Below are 19,447 nucleotides of genomic sequence, written 5' to 3' on the forward strand. Positions count from 1 at the left end.
CTGGTCTCACCTGGGAGAAGCCAGCTTCTCTTAAGACTGGTAGCAGATGTTTTTTCCTTTGTGCAGAGAAGAAATCACAAAACATAACAAAATGCATGGTGTCCTGAACTGAAAAATTGTCACAAGTGCAAGGGGAAGCTAACTCAGGTTTCATCCACATATTAAAATTACCCAAATAAAAATGAATAAGGTTAAATCTAAGTTTAGTTAACAAAAATCTATGAAAGGGGTTTGTGACAAAACATAAATAAGGTTCAATTGCTAATGACTGAATTGACAAATAATGCATTCTAACAGCCGGCTTTGATAATTCTGATTCTTCTCGCAACAGGTGTACCCTAGACATAAACTGTTTTTTTGTGGAAATCACATCCTGCTTTGTGATGCCAGGAGGGAAGGTGAATAGGTCTGGGCGTCCCAGGTCAGTAAAAGATTTTTTCAAATACGCCAACCAAGGAATCGTATGACTATTCTCCTGACTCATCACGTCCCTCATGATCATGTGATTTAACATTAATTCGGGGTTTAGCCAAGTCTTAAGCCAATATATTAGTGGTGCCAATCTTAGTTTATCCTGAACATAATCCAAACCGAGTTCTGTATGAATAGAAAAAACCGGAGAGGATTGGGGGAGGGACAAAACGGATCGTAAGAATCTATTCTCTGCTACCTGGATATTATCCAGGCGCACATAGCCCCATAGAGATGCACCATATAAGGCCACAGGGAGGGATTTGCTATTATATACATTGATGATGGCCTTCATAGGTCTATGACCCAATCTTTTTGCAAAACCTAAGATGGCCATAGATGTCCTTGTGACCGCTAGGCTTTTGGCACGTATCTGGGGCCCCCAGGTGCCCCTACTATCGAAAAGAACTCCCAGGTAGGGGAACACAGGGACTCCCGAGACTACCTCTCCTTTACAAAAGAAGGTTTTCGTCTTCGTCTTAGCCTTTTTCCCCTGTGGGCCTATGACCATGGTGTGGGATTTAGAGGCATTAACCCTCAGGTCAAGCCGGTCCATAAAGATCCCAAATGCATCTAGCAGTTTTTGGAGGCACACCCCTGTGCGTGCGATGAGTACAGCATCGTCCGCGTATAGGAGAGCAGGGATCTTAACTTCTCCTACACGCGGTACGTCACTTGCTGCCCCAAGTAAATGCTTGCCTAGGTCATTTATATATATGGTGAATAACAGGGGGGCTAGTATGCAGCCTTGCCTTACTCCCCGCAGCGAGCTGAAGCGTGAAGTGCATCTGCCCTCTTTGGTAACCCTTACAGCGGCAAATAGGTCCCGGTGCAGGGATGCTATGAACGCCACCAAATCTGCCTCAATCCCCATCTTCAATAAGATTTCCCATAACTTGGATCTATTGACCAAGTCGAAGGCCGAGGAGAGGTCCATAAATGCTAAATACAAGGACCCCTCCCTGGCCACCGTATACTTGGCAATCAAAAGATGCAAGTTCGAGCACTGTTCTTTCGTGCCTCTTTTTTCCCTAAAACCATATTGTATATCGGCCAAACCCCCGCACCCCTCCACACTATCTCTTAACCTGGCCAACAGGACTCTGCCCAAGATTTTAATAACAGAGTCCAGAAGGGATATAGGGCGATAGCACCCTGGGTCATCCCTTTGACCCTTTTTAAATATAGGGACTATTGTAGAGGTGGCCCATGATTTTGGGGGGGGCGAACTATTTGCGGCTGTAAACACGTTAGCCAGAATGCCAGCCCATAGTTTGGGTGAGTGTATGTAAAAGTCGGCTGGTACCCCGTCTGGGCCAGGAGCTTTATTCTTTGTAGTAGCGCAAATTGCCTTTTCCACCTCACCGCCGTTAAAGTGTAGAGGTATGACCACCCTGCCTACAAAGTTTTGTAAATGAGAGGGGTCGCCCGTTTCGCCATAGACAGAGCTGAAATGTGCCAGCCACTTCTCATCAGGTATTACACAGTCAGTGTCTGTGTTTGGGGAGTCCAAAAAATATGGGTGGTTGACTATGGCCCAAAATTGCCTGGAGTCCCGCAAGATATTAGTAGAAATTAATTGTTCCCACACCTCCTGTTTAATACTATCCCTTCTAAGCTTAGTGGCCTTCCTATACTCTTTTCTCAAAGTTGAGACCAGAGCCCTGTCCCTAGGGTTTACTTTAAGGGCAGATTTTAAAGCTCTGAGTGCCCTAGTACAGGCGGAATCGAACCACCTCTGGGGCTTTGGCTCACCCCTACCCCTTGGAACCATGAGGTTATCAGACACAATGTGGCATATTGATTGGAAAGCCACCATGATGTCGTAGCCTGGTAAGGTCCGATCTTGGCAGATCCTAATCTGATCTTCAATCTGTGGAGCAGTGTCGGTGTAAAAGTCGTCTGGTACCACATTCCCCCACTTCAGCCGCCTACCTTGGTCTGTTGGGCGAAGGGTAGGTCCATGTTTGATCTGCCCTGGCCTAGGACCCATAGAGTCCCCCCACCGGATGAACAAAAGGACAGGATTGTGATCACTGAAGGGAGATAACACAGTGCAGTAGGAAATAATACACTCGCGGATAGCAAAGGTCACGAAAATATAATCAATAACAGTCCCCGGGGATGAGCCCTTAAACGTCGGAGTTCTATGGACCCCCTTCCCTGCTGGAAATTCAAGGAGGTTAAAGTTGGCCAGGAGGTCCTCCAATTCCTCTCCAGCCCTAGTATGTTCAAAGTGCGGGTCCTCCTGTTCCCAGGACTCCGAACCTCCGATTGTAAGACAACCAAGATAACAAGGGTGGATGTTAAAGTCCCCCATTAACACAAAATCATAACTGGTAAGGGAATTTTGGCTGAGAACATTTAAAAAGGCATTCAATTTTGCGATGTTATCACCACCAAACTCCTTGTTGACGGAATTGTAAAAATTGATAAACAGAGTACTTTTTGACGGGCAGGTTTGCCTTTCTACAATTAAGCAGTTTGGAGAGTCATATTTGATCTGTTTTAGGGATCCAGTGAGGTCAAGAGAAAAAAGGGTCAAGAGGCCTCCCCTCGCTCTGCCTGCAGGACTAGGGCAAGCCGCGACTGAAAAACCTACAAAACCATCCAACCAAAAGCCAGAAGTCGTGTCCCATGTTTCTTGCAAGGCAATAACATTATGGTCTGAAACAAAAGCAACCCATTCATTATCACTCATTTTTGAGCTAATTCCAGAAATGTTCCAGCTGATAATTTTACAACCTTCTTCCTTGGTGACTGCCCTAGAGGCCCTTACATCCTCACTAGGCGTTGTTGGGTCTTCTGTTGTTAGTCAGTCCATATCATCCAGGCCAGACAAGGGAGAGAACTGATTACTTATGCTCACGCTTATCCCATCTACCAAGGCTGGTGCCTGAATGTCATGATGTATCGCAGAGGGTGGGTTAGATAAGATAGTTACTGGTTGCCTTGTGGTGGACTCATGTATGTTTCTTCGTGCCGCTGCTAACCTTTTACCCTGCCATCTAGCCTGGTAATGTGTATATGGCTTATAAAAAGATGTAGGTTGGTAAAAAAAACCCAAGGGGACAGGTCTAAGGCGATCCCTGATCGAGATTGCTGAGCCATCCCAGAACAGTCTATCCGCCACCTCCGCCCTGCAGAAATTAACAACCACACAGTCGCCATGAGTAGTTTTGGGTTGTTTACCAATCCATCCCACCCTTCTTGAATGGATAATCAAATCCGCTATGTTACCACCACAGCATGTTTCGCCACTCCAGCACTTAAATTTAGCGATTAGATCCTCCGTTGATTCCCTTTCCCCTTCTCCCAATGGGTCAACCCCAATGAACACTGCAACCAAGGGTGAAGCTTCTGGTGGGAGGTGGAGTTTATATGTACTTGGCGAGGGCCTTTTCCTGGGTGGTTGACTATTATGAGGCGGAGCTAGTGGAGTTGAAACCATACCAAGGATGCCTGACGTTGCTTGCTGAAGGGGTGTACAAAGATCACAAGGCCTATTAACACTAGGTAAATTTCCGCCTGTTGGATTTGTCCCAAGTGAGGCCCCCTCTGTGTTCCTGTTCACTCCCGTCTGATCAAGCTTCCCATCACCCATTTGAGTGTAGTTAGGGGGGAACGATTGGATAATTCTGTCAATGAGGGAGCATTTTTCCAATAATCCTTTCAGACATGTATTTAGTATATCTACGATATCCTTGGCAATGCCCGCCAGCAATGGTTCAATCCTCGCCACAAATATTTCCTCCAGTTTTGCCTCCATAGTGGCTGGTATGTCTGCAGTGAGTGACAAATTATTAACTTTTTTCCCTCTCTTGCGAGACATAGATTTGGTGGCTATCTGGGCTTGTGCTTTTGGGGATGAAACAGCTGGGGCAGGTTGTGGATCAATAGCTGATTGGGCGTTAGGGGGGGGTTGGCGATAGTTACAAGGGGTTCCAATGGCACACCAGCTGGGGTACATGAAGGGTGGGTAGTGGCATCAACTGTAAGCGATGTAGATTGGGTGCTTGGGGAAGTCAATGCAGTGGCCAACTCTTGCTCCACGGTGGCAATCTCCTTCGTTACAGCCCCCACAGCCGAGGAGAGGTATGACATAATAGAGTTAGAGTGCCTGGGTATTTTGGCATTATTCCCCCCCTCCTCCATGGTAGTGTGTTTCTTTCTCTTACCCATCTTAATTGTTAGGTGTTAGTGATGTGGCCCGACCCGGCCTCCTTCGGCCCCGGACGGCCACAGACGGCCCCGCCCTTGTCCCGGGCTTGACTCGCGGGGCGAGAGGGGGTGTCAGCCTTTTGCAGGCGCCTCCGGGCGCTCTCGGCGCGTCACGAGCGCGCTTCCGCCCCACAGGGTGCTGGGGATTGTAGTTCCCCGGTGTCCGGTCCGGCGTCTGTCTGTCCGCCTCCGCCGTTCCCCTCACGGCTACGCCCGTTGGCGAGTGACCAGGCAAGTCTCTGTTGTTCCCCCCTGGGCTCCCGGGGGGTCAGCCTTTTGCAGGCACCTCCGGGCGCTCTCGGCGCGTCACGAGCGCGCTTCCGCCCCACAGGGTGCTGGGGATTGTAGTTCCCCGGTGTCCGGTCCGGCGTCTGTCTGTCCGCCTCCGCCGTTCCCCTCACGGCTACGCCCGTTGGCAAGTGACCAGGCAAGTCTCTGTTGTTCCCCCCTACTGGAAGGTAGTGACAACTTTCGGAAGGAAGGAGGTGTCCCGGGTAAATGTAAATGTAAATAATATTAATAATACAGAATTTTGTAAAGCGCGTACGATTACCTCAACCGGAAGTGTCCCGGCGCTAAGGTGTGCAGTGCCAAGGGGACGGAAAGGTGGGGGAACTTGTGGGACTTTTAAAGCGCACAGCTGCCCGTAAGCGTCCCGGCGCTGAAGACTGCTGGGGAACCCGTCCTGGCTTTCCCTGTGAGATGGTCCCTTCTGGGTATCTCCATGGTGAAACCAGGCATCCCCGGCGTTTGTGGGGGGCTGTTGTAGAGATGAGGCAAGCTTATTGCCCAGAGTTGCAGAGTGTGATCCCTCGTTAGAGTAGGCACCGAGGCGAGAATTGTCGAGTCTGCTGACCCTGGTCCACTACCCTGCCGCCTCGGGAATTGAACCCTGGTCCCGGGCCGTTCTCTGCTTCCGGGTCTGCCGCCTCTAACCAGTGAGCCACACCACTCCACAAAAAGGAGGTGCAGGGAGGGTGCACAGAGAGGGCCTTCAATTAACTGACCCCCCTGGCCAATGTAATGGCCACTAAAACACAGTTTTAATGGCAGTCAAAGAGGACAATTGTGCAAAGGTTTGAACGGCGCACACATCAGGAAAATGAGAACAGGTTTGAGGTCCCACTGAGGCATGTAAAATTGCGAGGGGGGAAAAGTGATGCAGACCTTTAAGGAAGCTGGCTACAGGAGGGGATTTGAAAAGAGGAGGTTGGTACGGAAACCACAGGAAAGGAGAGATTAAAGACACCCTTTGACAGTGTCAAATCCCAGAGCTCTGCTGGGCCAAAGATAGTTCAAACAAGAACCTTGGATAAAGGTGAGGAAAGGGGTTCAACGTGTGGGAAGCACACCACCAGAAACAAACTTATCCCAACAGAAGGAATATAACAACATGGTGGAGGGACGCCTGGCTGCCAGTCAGAATAACATTACAGAATTCGGCCGGAAAGTTAAAGCTGTCAACTGTTGCAGCTCAATCTCCATGCATGCAGATGGAAGTGCGCAGGTTTGGATGCAGGACCCTGCCTTGTTGCTGTGACAGAAGATACTCCTGAAGAGGCAGCCTGACTGGAGGACCAATGGTCATGCTCAAGAGCTTGAGATACCAGACCCACAAGAATGATTTGGGCCTGGTCGTTCCTGATAATTTTGAGAACTCTTAGCAGGACTGCTATTGCTGAAAGGCATACAGGAGGCTGAAGCTCCCCTCGAGACAAAAAGCTTCTCTTAGCGAGTCTCCTTGGAAAGATGAGCGCACAAAACTGCTGACATTGTGTATTCTCATTGGGAGCAAATAGATCTAACCAAGGCTCTCTGCACTGTTGGGAAAGGGAGAGGTGTCTGCCACTGGCCCAAATGGGATTCATTAGCCACCACTGCAGGTCTTTTGAAGTTCACTCCGACATCTAGACTGTGTCGGAGGGATTCCGCTGATGCAGCACCGACTGGCCCTTCAGGTCCTAATCCAGAGCCCGAATATGCCAGCAGGTATGTGTCACCAGCAGGATGCAGGAGCCCAAGAGGACCAACAGCCTCAGAGTCAGTTTCACCGAAATCCAGAATAGAGGCTGAAAAATCAGAATCATAGCCTGAATATCCTGAACTCGCTGCTCAGGAGGATTAGCCCGAAACTGCACCGTGTCCAGAACAACTCCAATGAAAGGGAGTGTCTGAGAGGGAGTCAGGAGCAACTTCAGCATGTTGATAGTGAACCCCAACAAATGCAGGAGGTTCGCCTTAATCTGAACATGGATGACAACTGCCTGGGGTGAGCCTGCCTGTAACAACCAGTCGTTGAGGTAGGGAAAGACTGAAATCTCCGACCTCTACAGATGAGCTGTGACCACCTCCAACACCTTGGTGAACACCTAAGGCAGAGGTCTACAAACTTTTTGATGCCGAGACCCCCTCCTCAAAAGTTTTTAGGTGTAAGGACCCCCTCCTGACAAAATATTCTAGAACCTGTTACTCTCCTTCAATAACCATAAACGCCCTTAATTCCTGTGGCAAATCATTTTTACGGTGGGTAAATATTATTAAACAGTGTATTATGTAAAAATGTTTAGGTTTTTCACTGCCAGGTAGCTACGTATAAAATAAGTGGTAGTTTAAGTGAAACATACATTTAAAAAGCTGTTACTCAGTGGGAAATGCACAATAGTACATTATGACATCTTTATTGGTTTAATGCACTTCAGAGGTCTATGTGTAACCAGGGACCCACATAATTAATTCTTTGATGGTGCAGTGGAGAATAGTGACATGTGCATATTTTTGTGCTAGAAGGTTACAGATTGTTACAGAAAACACTGTGAATATGTAAGTCATTATTCAAAACTTGCATTTTAGTAATACCCAGATTGTACTTTTTTTTTTTACAAAACTGTCCCTTCAACACCTCCTGGGGTAGTAGGCTTTATACAAATTCAATTACAATTGAAAGCACTCACGTCAAATCTCAATTGTTCTCTTTGCACTACCACTCAAAAAGAATGCATCTGTGTCATCACAAAGCTTTGAATGATTCAATCAATTAAAACAGTACCTGCTTTCAAGCACTCTTTATTTACATTTTTACCTAGAACATGTTTTTGGGTTTCGCCTGCCGAAGGCTGCGCTCTGCGCAGCTCTTCAGCGCAGGTGAAATCCTATGTCGTCAATAAGGACTCCTGGAACGTCCCCCGGCTCTCATTGGTTAGCTCCATAAATGGAGGCTAGCCATTGAGTGCCGGATCTGTCCATCAAGGCTGGACCAGATTCGGGGGCGTTCCGGAGATTTTTTCCCAGGGCGGAGTTACGTTTTTTCCGTTCCCTCCCCTTTCACTGAAAGTGAATTCAGATGCGCTGTCCATTCCCGCCCCCTCCGTGTGCCTTTCCGCCCCCCTTGCTGTCCTGTGCACGTTTCCCGCCGTCCGTGTCCTCTCCCGCCCCCTCCCGCCGTCCGTGTCCTCTCCCGCCCCCCTCCCGCCGTTCGTGTCCTCTCCCGCCCCCTCCCGCCGTCCGTGTCCTCTCACGCCCCCAGCGAGTGCCCACCTCGCGATTTCTGCCCGCCTGCCTGCCTAGCGAGGGCCGCCGCGCTGCCCGCGGCGGCCCGGAAGTACCTGGCCGGCCGGCCAATCCCTTCGCGGCCGGCCGGAAGTCCCGCACCCGCAGCCCGGGGGAGGGAAAGGGAAGTGTCCGTTCTTTTAACTCACAGATTGCATTACGCAACCGAATGCCCTTATAGCTCCTGGACACTGGTGCAGCCAGCACCGTGCACTTGCTGTGCTGCTCAGCACTCCTGAGTGCTGCTCCTGTGCTGCACAGCTCTCCTGGGACAGGGCTATGGTCACATGAGCAGTGTCGCAGGCGGGTGGAGATGGTGCGGTCGTCGGCTGTCCGCAGGCACTGCTCCGAGACTGGAATTGGTGACAAGCCCAGCTGTCTGTCTCTATTGCCGCAGGGACTACTCCGTGCCTTCGGAGTGCCAAGAAGATGAGCAAGTAGAAGTAGGGAGCTATTCGGCTCCTACGAGGAGGGCAGTGACACGCTGCATGCACTATGCTACTGCTGATGCACACAGTGAGATGTTCTAGGCTGTCCTAGGGCACCGCCCATACACTGATGCAAGAGGTACAGAGCTACGTATCTCTCCCGTGGCAGGGGGTATTATGCACTTAATGTACTGGCAGTGTTGTGAAGCTGGCGCATAACCAGCTGTGCCCGGCTGGCTTGTGGCAATGAGTACTGCGCACCGACTATTGCGCCAGTGCACTATCCTGCTACCCTATCACTGGCTCTCTTTTTTTCGCATTCCATCGTGTATGCAGTGCCCTAAAGTGCATTAAGTCGCTGCATGTTACTGTGCTAGGCAATCTTAAAGCGCATTGACGCCGATGCAAGTGGCGAGCGCCTTGTCCTGTGTGAAACGACCTCTGAGAATGCGCAGTGCCCGGGCAGCCCGCTGTGCGCACAGACGCAGCGCCTTAAGTATGTGGGTACAGACAGGACGGTGGGACTGACCTGCCAGCCGCCTCTCTCGGACATTTCTCCACAGCAAGTCCCAGGCTTTGGTGGTGGACGGACAGACAAACAGTCACACACAAGCACACACATAGACACAGAGTACACACACACAGACGGCAAGGAGACACAAACACGAGCACACACATTCATCTATGCAAAGGCAGACACACAAAGAGACACACAACTGTGCACAAAGACAGACACACAAACATAAATGCACAAATAGGCACACACACAAACTCACACATACAATACCCACGTTCAACTACTGAAGTACGACACACTCAAACACAAACATACAAAGAGGCACACAGACAACAGATAGCCATGCACAACTCCTCAAACGACAGAGTCACACACGCAGACAGACAGACACAGGGGGGCAGACGCGTCCGACTACTCAGAGACAGACAGGTGCACACAGAGTCGCAGAGGACAGAAACACACAGACACACCGACACCCCACACAGGTGCACACGGGCGAAGATTGCAGGATGCCTACACATCTGCACCAATAGGCAAACAGTCACACAAACACACGTCCTGCAGCGCACTGGAGCTGTGCCATTGTGCGGCTGCGACGTTTTCCGCACATTATGGAAGTGCTGCATTTGCTGCATAATTCGTCCTCTGCTCCACCATGGCATGATTCGAACAAAAAACAAATCCGTTTCTATTTCACACACTTCAAACGTTACTAAAGTCGCAGTGACAACTGATGGCGGGCAGTGGAAGCCCCTCGTAAGGTTGTCTTCTCTCCTTTCTGAGGCTTGTTGCTGTGTTTGTGTGTTAAGACGAGCTGCAGACTATTGTTCCCAGACAGTTTTAACGAGGGTAAAAATGACAAAATGATGTCATGCTATCAGCAAATGCGTTGCATGACGCTGCACCATTTGCCTTTTCTTGCCTCATATTTCAGTCAACCCTGCTGCATAATGTGCCCCCCTCCGATGCATAATTCCAGTGCCTTGAGGTTATGTCAGATAAAGCACCCAGCCGAGCCGTGGTTTAGCTGTTCATCCTTCCAATGTCGATACATTGAATATCATCGAGGTGGTTACTCGGTGAGGTGCTCTGGATTATGTAATGAGATCCTTACAATGACACAATCCAGACGGATTGGGCGTCTAGGCGCTAGATTACGCTAATCTAGGAATGGTATTCAGCGACCAGGAGTCCTCAATGCGCCCAGCGCGTGTCCCAGCGCCTCTTGGCGCTTCGTTGTAGGTTTGCACTACGGACGGTGTGATTCTATGTGGTGTTTACTACTACGAGCCCGGCTGCTTCATAAAATGTTATTTAATGATTGTGGTTTAATTACACTAAAATACACATTGGTAAGCCATACCCTATCCATCCCTGGGCCCTAATAACACCTTACTGTAGCTAGCTGCCACCCTGAGCCGACCCTAAAAACGCCTTACTGCCCCTAAACACTTCCTATGAGTGACCCTTAAAACTCCCCACTCCCCGCACACTGCCCACGCATGAGGCCTACAATCTGCCCACTGCCCCTGCGCACTGCCCCTCTCTGAACCCTAAAGGCACTTTTGTGCAGTTTTAAGAAGCACAAACTTGGCCACGGCAGTTGGAGCCCTTGGATTATATAATAGAGGGGAGGAGGCATGTTTTTTAGGCCCAGGGAGATTATGTGATTTTTTTTGTCAAGAATCACACAGTATATTGACGCAAGGCGTTCAGCTGTGCTATTTGGCACCCCATTTGTAGGGTGATTAGATTGAGTGTATTTTATCGTTAAAGGACCTAGCACACTAGTGTAACCAGGTGCTGTATGTAGCACACGGACATACCAATAAAGGGAATTTAAACTGCATAGCTGCGCTGCTCTAACTTTTCCAAAGGCGAAACCATTGCATTGTAAATGCTTGTTATTTCTTTCAGTCAAGCTGCTGCACCCTGAGAGTTAACTGTCTGTGGCCTTCCCTTTCGCAGCACATGACACTCCTTGAATGACACTCCAACTAAAGCATATTAACTATTAGAATTAACCATCCCAGGAGGGTTGTGTTTTTCCGTAAAGTAGTGAATGGCTATTTAAATATGTTTGCGAGTGCTTTCACTGCAGAAACAATCTTCTTTACTCGAAAGGACGCAGGATTGCACTGTATAAATATAACACTTGGCAGAATTATCCCTCAATGAGAGCAAAGAATAAAGAATTAAAAGTTAATAGAAATAAATCTTACAAGTAATCTGCAAACATTTATTTAAAAGGAAACATAAATATTCCAGCACCAGGTGTCAAATGCCTTTCCAGTACAGGTTTTTTATGCACCACAATAAAAAAAATCGAAAATCGAAAGTATTTGTGCAGACTAGGTGTAAAAAACAGGAAAAATGACAAATTTCGAAACAGCAGAAGGTAAGGAAAGTTCGAAGTTGGGTGGTTCTGGCCTCTGATTTCCATCCCATTTTCCCCTCACTGAGAACGCCCTGCACCAGCCCCCCTCCAAGCCCAGATCGCACCTTCCCTTGTAGACGCAGTGCATAAACAGGCCCAGCATGAGGTCAATTAAGCTAGTACTTGCCTCCTGCAGAGCCTGACTGCCTCTTAATGTCGTTGTCACCAAGACCCATCCTCTTTCATCAACTGGTGTGAAGGGTGCACAATAGGATTGCTCTTTGGAGCAGCTCCCAGTGCGAGGCTCTCTCTGGCACATCGCTCGGCTGGGGAATGCGCGCCCCCTTCCTGTGACTCCACGGCCCCCCTGGGGGTCGCGCCCCACAGATTAAAGATGTCTGACCTAAGGGTTGCTGATGAGGCCGAAAGGTAGGACAGCAAACTGAAATTGTTCTTGGCCCACCGTAAACCACAGATATTATCTGTGAGCCGGCAGGACGGGATGAGAAATATGCATCCTGCAAGTCAGTCGCCCTGGTCTAGGGCAGACAAAGCATGGGCAAGTGTGAGCATTTTGAACTTCTCCTTTTTCAAGAAGATGTAGAGAAAGAGCAAATTCAGGATAGGACTAAGTCCTCCATCCTTTTTTGGCACCAGAAAGTAGCAGTAATATCAACCACAAACTACTTCTGATGCCGGCACACTCGCTATGGCTCCCTTGGCCAAGAGAACCAGCACTTCATGACGGAGCAAGGAGAAATGGTCCTCCGTCAGCCGATTGTAAGAGGGTGGCATGGGTGGTGGGGTTGTCACAAAGGGTAAGGAGAAGCCCCTTTGGACTATCTGGAGTACTCAACAGTCTGATGTTACTGATCACCAGTGGTGGAGGTGATGGCGTATTCTGCCTCCCACTTGATGCCCATGATGGTCTGGAGGCAGACTAAAGAGGGTTGGAGGCAGCAGCTGCGTGGGGAGTGGTGGACTGACCAGACTGCTGGTTACCTGTCTGACTTGGTCTATGTGGCCCACATACTTGCCCACAGAAAGGCTGTTAACCTTGCTGGCCAGGGTGGATGGCAGGGTATGGGCACGGTTGGTGACCCCTTCCATAGCTACGAAAGGGTCGGAAGGTAGATTGGGTTGACAAGGGGATATGCAATCCAAGACCTGGTCATAGACCTATGTCCTTGAATCTCTCCAGTGCTGAGTCCGCCTTGTCTCCAAAAAGGCATAAGCAGAGGAGCTGCCACTGCGCAGGAGTATTGCTCGAAAATCTTATGGTTCCCGTGTGATGGCAAGGGATATTCTAAGGTAATGAATCTATGGCTAGAAGTCTTTATCAGATTGGACTTAAATGACACTAGACATGAGAGTAGAACATCACTCAGAAAGCGTGTTTTGTTGTTAAGATGTAAATCTGTTCTGTTTAGAGAAATATGTGTTTAAAAAAGTTGATGAGCAGGCTGTAAAAGGTTAGGACTTTTGTACATCTTGGCTGCTTTAATCACAGAAGATTCACCGAATCAATAAGTGGATATATGCATAACAAAAAATAAGGGTCTCAATGGATAAGGGCGCATATTTTCCCATCAAATTTGTGGTTTGAAAAATTACCACAGATTCTAATGATCTGGTTGGCTGGCTGCAAGAAAAAAAATCCTCACATCATCCAGACCTGGATGTCTAGGACATACTTGACACTCAACCCAACCAAGAAAGAATTCCTGTTGTCAAAAACAATAAACAGTACAAACCTGGCTCATTTACATAAACCTTGACTGCTTCGAACCCCAACTTTCACTGCATACCAAGTCACTTGGATTCAGACTTGACACTAACGCATCCTTAAGGAATACACTGTCAGAAGAACAGAGATCTTCAATAAAGCAACTTCGGAACTGCTGCTCAAGCAATCATACACTCACATCTGGATGGTGATAAAGCATGTTGCATCGCCTCCCAGACCTACAAGTCGCAGCACGTCTCATCCAGGGCCAGAAGAAATATGGTCAAATCATCCGCATCATGTGTACAATTGTCAAGCCCTGATGTTTAAATCAATAAAAACAGTTTAAAAAAAAATAAAAAAATCATCCGCATCTTAATGGAACTCCGTTGGCTCTTCTTGCTGGCCCGCACCATCTGCATCATATACAAAGCCATCACGAGCAGCACCCTGCTTATCTTGCACACAAACTCATCACCTCTGGTGGTTTTCAGCACACCTGCAGCCAGAAAACCACCAGAGTGCAGAATAAGAAGTATAAGAAAAAAAGAAGAAAAAACAAGGCAGTAGGCTTTTCCTATCTATGTTCCCATAATCTGGACTCATTTCCCCATATTCAATAGGACTGCCCCAACGCTGCTCCAATTTAGGAATGAGTTGAAGACTCACTACTTAGAGAAAACAACATCAGAATGCATTTACCATCCACAACAGAGCTACTCCTCCTATCACTTGTTGACTTTATGCTTGGCTTTGATCCTGTGCAGTGCACTGCTGCCTTTTGGCTAGGTTTGTGTTATTTAAATACTAAACACATACATGCATCACAGACACCCAGCAACAAGATAGAATTGGTAAAAGGTCCAATCCTATCCAAATGACACTGAACCGACTTGTCAATATTAATGACGGTCAATTATTGTAAAATTTGATTTTAATTCTAAGTGCCCATGTGAATATATATAGATACTGTTTTTAAATGTCTTTTTTTGTCTACTTTTATGGTTTAGTTGTAAACCGAATAAACAATCTCGATTGACTGACACTGAACGTTACACCTCATCAAAAGTAAGCATGGGCGAAATCAGCGAAATCGCGGTCTACGAAATTGTACGAAAGCGAATTCGCGATCCGCATAATTCGCGAATTCGTGCGAAATTGCGAATTTTGGTTTTTTGCGTGTTCGCGGGCCGCTTGCATGGCGAAGTTACCCATGCGGTTGTGTATGCGGGCACAGCACCCTCTGGTTCACCACTGACACCCTCTGGTTCACCACTGCCACCCTCTGGTTCACCCCTGCCACCCTCAGGTTCAGCACTCACTACTGCCACCCTCTGGTTCATCACAGCACCCTCTGGTTCACTCCTGCTGCCACCCTCTGGTTCAGCACTCACCACTGCCACCCTCTGGTTCATCACAGCACCCTCTGGTTCACCAGTGCCACCCTCTGGTTCATCCCTGCCACCCTCTGGTTCATCCCTGCCACCCTCTGGTTCATCACTACCACCCTCTGGTTCAGCACTGCCACCCTCTGGTTCATCACAGCACCCTCTGGTTCATCACAGCACCTCTGGTTCACCCCTGCCACCCTCTGGTACAGCACTGTCACCCTTTGCTTCATCCCTGCCACCCTCTGGTTCATCCCTGCCACCCTCTGGTTCATCACTGCCACCCTCTGGTTCATCACAGCACCCTCTGGTTCATCACAGCACCTCTGGTTCACCCCTGCCACCCTCTGGTACAGCACTGTCACCCTCTGCTTCATCCCTGCCACCCTCTGGTTCATCCCTGCCACCCTCTGGTTCATCCCTGCCACCCTCTGGTTCAGCAGTGCCACCCTCTGGTTCATCACAGCACCCTCTGGTTCATCCCTGCCACCCTCTGGTTCAGCACTGCCACCCTCTGGTTCAGCACTGCCACCCTCTGGTTCATCACAGCACCCTCTGGTTCACCAGTGCCACCCTCTGGTCCATCCCTGCCACCCTCTGGTTCATCACTACCACCCTCTGGTTCAGCACTGCCACCCTCTGGTTCATCACAGCACCCTCTGGTTCATCACAGCACCTCTGGTTCACCCCTGCCACCCTCTGGTACAGCACTGTCGCCCTCTGCTTCATCCCTGCCACCCTCTGGTTCATCCCTGCCACCCTCTGGTTCAGCACTGCCACCCTCTGGTTCAGCACTGCCACCCTCTGGTTCATCACAGCACCCTCTGGTTCACCAGTGCCACCCTCTGGTTCACCCTGCCACCCTCTGGTTCATCCCTGCCACCCTCTGGTTCATCACTACCACCCTCTGGTTCAGCACTGCCACCCTCTGGTTCATAACAGCACCCTCTGGTTCATCACAGCACCTCTGGTTCACCCCTGCCACCCTCTGGTTCAGCACTGTCACCCTCTGCTTCATCCCTGCCACCCTCTGGTTCATCCCTGCCACCTGCTTCCTTAGCTGTAAGTGCTTCCTGTTGCAGTTATTTTTTTTAAAGGAGCATTGTGCCATACTTGTAACTATTCTCTGACCCTGCTTTGAGGGTCAGAGCAGGGTCAGAGAATAGTTGCAAGTAGGCAACTGAACTCTGGAGGGGCCCCTCGGGTAGCACTACAGGGAATGGTTACAAATTAGCTTGAACTTTTGCACCTGCTAAGTGCTTTCAGTTTTCCAAAAGTCGTTTTTCTGCCATTTCGCGAATTCGCGGGGCGCGTATTCGTGCGAAATCGAACTTGCAATCCGCAAATTCGTGCGAATTTGCTGATTTCTTTTTTTTGCGTGTTCGCGCGGTTTTCTGCTTATTCGCGGACCGCTTGCAGCGCACCGACCCCGAGGTTGCCCATGCGGTCGTGTATGGGCGCGGCCATTTTGTTTGCGTGACGTGTTTCCGTTTCCGGGCGCTTGTTGCATGCTCCGGACGTATGCGGCGCGCGATTACGTGTTCATGGGCGTTTTTGCGTGCTCGCGGGGAAAATATCGCGCAAACTTACCCACGCGGTCCTCTACGGGTGCGGCCATCTTGTTTTTCATTCACTGCTATGGTTTTGGGCATGCTACCTTTCTATCCATCTCACATCTTCGTAATCCTATGTTTTTCTGAACTTTCTTTTGTCTTTTTTTGCTTATTATCTCTCTCTTCAATTTCCTTCATCTATATTTTGTGTTTTGTTTTACTTTATTACCTACTTTATTTCTTTCGCTCTCTCTCTTATTTTTTTTCACACCTATTCTTCTTTCCTTCTTCTGGTTAAGTGATGACCTGGTAACGGTTACCAACCTAGCGTTACCGCCTGGTTATTCCATATGCACACTAAACAGGGCCTCTAGGGGAGGGGGGATAGCGATCGTTTTTAAATCACATTATTCTTGTTTATTCAATAAGGCACAGGTGGCGGACTGCGAAGCGGCGCACCTCAAGGTAGGTGTGAGTGCACAGTACTCACTATCAGGCCTCCCTATATATCGTCCTCCGGGAACTGCAACCACATTCAAAAACGTGCTCCCCGAGGTGGGTAGTGAGCTTGCAGCAGGTTCTGCTAATTTTAGCATTTGCGGCGATCTTAATCTCCACCTGGACCAGGCTCGAGAGAATGCCATCTTTGTAGCAGATCTTGCTGCTCTTGAGCTGGTCCAATTAGTCCCGGGAGCCACACACTTAGCAGGACACCTGCTGGAACCATTATTTACCAACCTTCACTCTGTTACTATGGATCAACCAACTCCCATGGGCTGGACAGATCACTACTTGGTTAGATGGTTTGTCCCACTCATTGAACGCCCTAACAACGGAACTCCCAGGTCGATTTTTAAACGGCCTTGGCATAAGCTAAAGCTGGACGATTTTCATCACCTTCTTAATGCTAACCCTCTCGGTAACCATCTAGACTACGATCGTTTTTGGGAATGGATCCTGCAAGGTTTGGATGCCCTTATTCCAGCAAAATGGGTGAAAGGTCGTAGCTCCATCTCCAATCCATGGTACAACAATTCTTTAACCATTCTGCGAAAAGCCTGTAAAAAAGCTGAACGCGACTGGAGAAAAGATTACCTACCAGAGAAAAAAAGGTATTACCTAAAAAAGATAAAATCCTATCATAAGGAAGTCTGCAAAACACGCGCATCATTCTATGCCACGGAGATTAGCTCCAGTCCTAATCCCACTAAATGCATTTTTAAAATCCTTAAAGACCTCTGTTAGAAAGGCGTCCCCGGGCGAGGCAGAAGATGTCTGACTGACCACCCCTAGGTCCACCTCTCCGTCGAGGAGTAGCCGAGCGGTTGCTGAGAGGCCTCCTGAATGAGGGTCCTCTCCTAGGATCGTACAGCAGAGTAATCACAACACTACAGAGGGACACCACACAAGAAGTTAAGTTCTCAAGCTTTTATAGGGAATAAACGGTTGCTGGTTCTTGGCAGTATGTACAAGCAGATCGAGGGACCTGGAAAGTCTCTTAAAGGGGGGTAAGGTAGCGGGACAGTCTTACTCTGGGCGGAGGAAGGGATACCCTACGCACAGCTCTCAATCCTCTAGCTGGGGGGTTCCGAGATGTTCGAGCCGCGGCAGCGCCAGCAGGCTTGCAAGGTGGTTCAGCGAAGTAGGCCGCGGCAGCGCCAGCAGGCTCTCGGAAGGTTCAGCAAGGTAGGCTGCGGCAGCGCCAGCAGGCTCTCGGAAGGTTCAGCAAGGTAGGCTGCGGCAGCGCCAGCAGGCTCTCAGATGGTTCAGCAAGGTGGCCGCGGCAGCGCCAGCAGGCTCTCAGATGGTTCAGCAAGATAGGCCGCGGCAGCGCCAGCAGGCTCTCGGAAGGTTCAGCAAGGTAGGCCGCGGCAGCGCCAGCAGGCTCTCAGAAGGTCGTCGGGTTACGGATGAGTTCGTCTGGTGTCGGCCGTGACAGCGTCAGCAGGGCTTCCAGTCCAGGATACAACTGAAGTCTTAATCCAGGGTTGCCCCAGATATAGGTCTGGAGGTCTTTGAAGTCCGGACCCTCGCGCCTGGGGGTCAGAGGGGCCGGGATGATGGTGTCCAGACACCCAGCAGGGGGGTGGAGCCAGCGCCCAGGGAGGCCGGAGGGCGATCGATACCAGGCGTCCGGGGACGGCTGGAGGCCCATCGAAACTCCCCTTCCTCCGGGATCTGTCGAGTGGCTACTCGACCACCTGGGTGGATCTTGGTGCCTCGATGTCGGGGCTTCGCTGGGGCCTGGGCTGGGGCCGAGGCCACGTGATTGTGACGTGGCGGGTCCAAGATGGAGTCGGGCATGGCCTCGTGCTGAGGCCGTGATGGGCCTACGCTGGGGTCAGGCCTGCGCTGGTGGACCGGGATGGTAGCCGGCCCTGTGGGGTTGGGGCGTGCAGGATCGGGCCGAAGGGGCCGCCCGAGGTCTGGTGGAGGGCGGATATCGTCCTGGGCCCGCCATGCGGGAGGGGTAGGACCACGCCATGAGGCCGGGTCCAACAACCTCAAGACAAGAAAAACTGGCACCTCAGTGGTAGCTTCTACGACCTTATGCGATGAATTGGCACTTTTTTTGTCAATAAAGTGCGCACTATTTACTTAACCTTTCCTGTCCCTGCACCCTTAATCTACGTCAGACCTACAGCGGAACCTAGAGCTTCCCTGACATCTATCCCGCTCCTTTCGGAGGACGAACTCATCCGGCTTAGTGGAAAAATTAAGTCTGGCTCCCCCTTGGACCCCTTACAACCATCTCAATTCAAGGACTCCCTTTCAGTCTTTAAAGGACCCCGTTGCAATATAATTAACAGTTCCCTATCAACTGGAACTGTACCGACCTCTTGGAAGCATGCTTGGGTAACTCCAATTTTAAAAAACCCCAATGCAGACCCCAATAATCCGGAAAATTTCCGACCAATATCCCTTCTGCCCTGGGTGGCAAAAATAACGGAGGCTCATGTCAACAATGTACTGACCTAGTTTGTGAACAAAAATTGTATTTTAGACCCTTATCAGAATGGGTTCCGAACGGGTCATAGTACAGAAACGGCCCTTCTGGCCACTACGGAGCAGATCCGGTCTCTTGTGGACAAAGGTCAAAGTGCGGCGCTAATTTTATTAGATCTCAGCGTCGTCTTTGACACGGTGTCCCACGAGATTTTACTCCAGAGAGTTGAGGAAGCAGGGATAGAAGGCCTGGCCTTGGAATGGCTCGGCTCAT

At 49.7% G+C, this 19,447-nt stretch overlaps 1 protein-coding gene across 1 annotated transcript in view; it reads right to left on the reverse strand.

Annotated features, from left to right (window-relative positions):
- Positions 1-19,447, reverse strand: part of SDCCAG8 (SHH signaling and ciliogenesis regulator SDCCAG8) — a 1,463,224-nt gene that overhangs the window by 792,598 nt on the left and 651,179 nt on the right. The window lies entirely within an intron of this gene.

Source organism: Lissotriton helveticus, chromosome 6, assembly GCF_964261635.1.
Source record: "Lissotriton helveticus chromosome 6, aLisHel1.1, whole genome shotgun sequence".
NCBI lineage: Eukaryota > Metazoa > Chordata > Amphibia > Caudata > Salamandridae > Lissotriton > Lissotriton helveticus.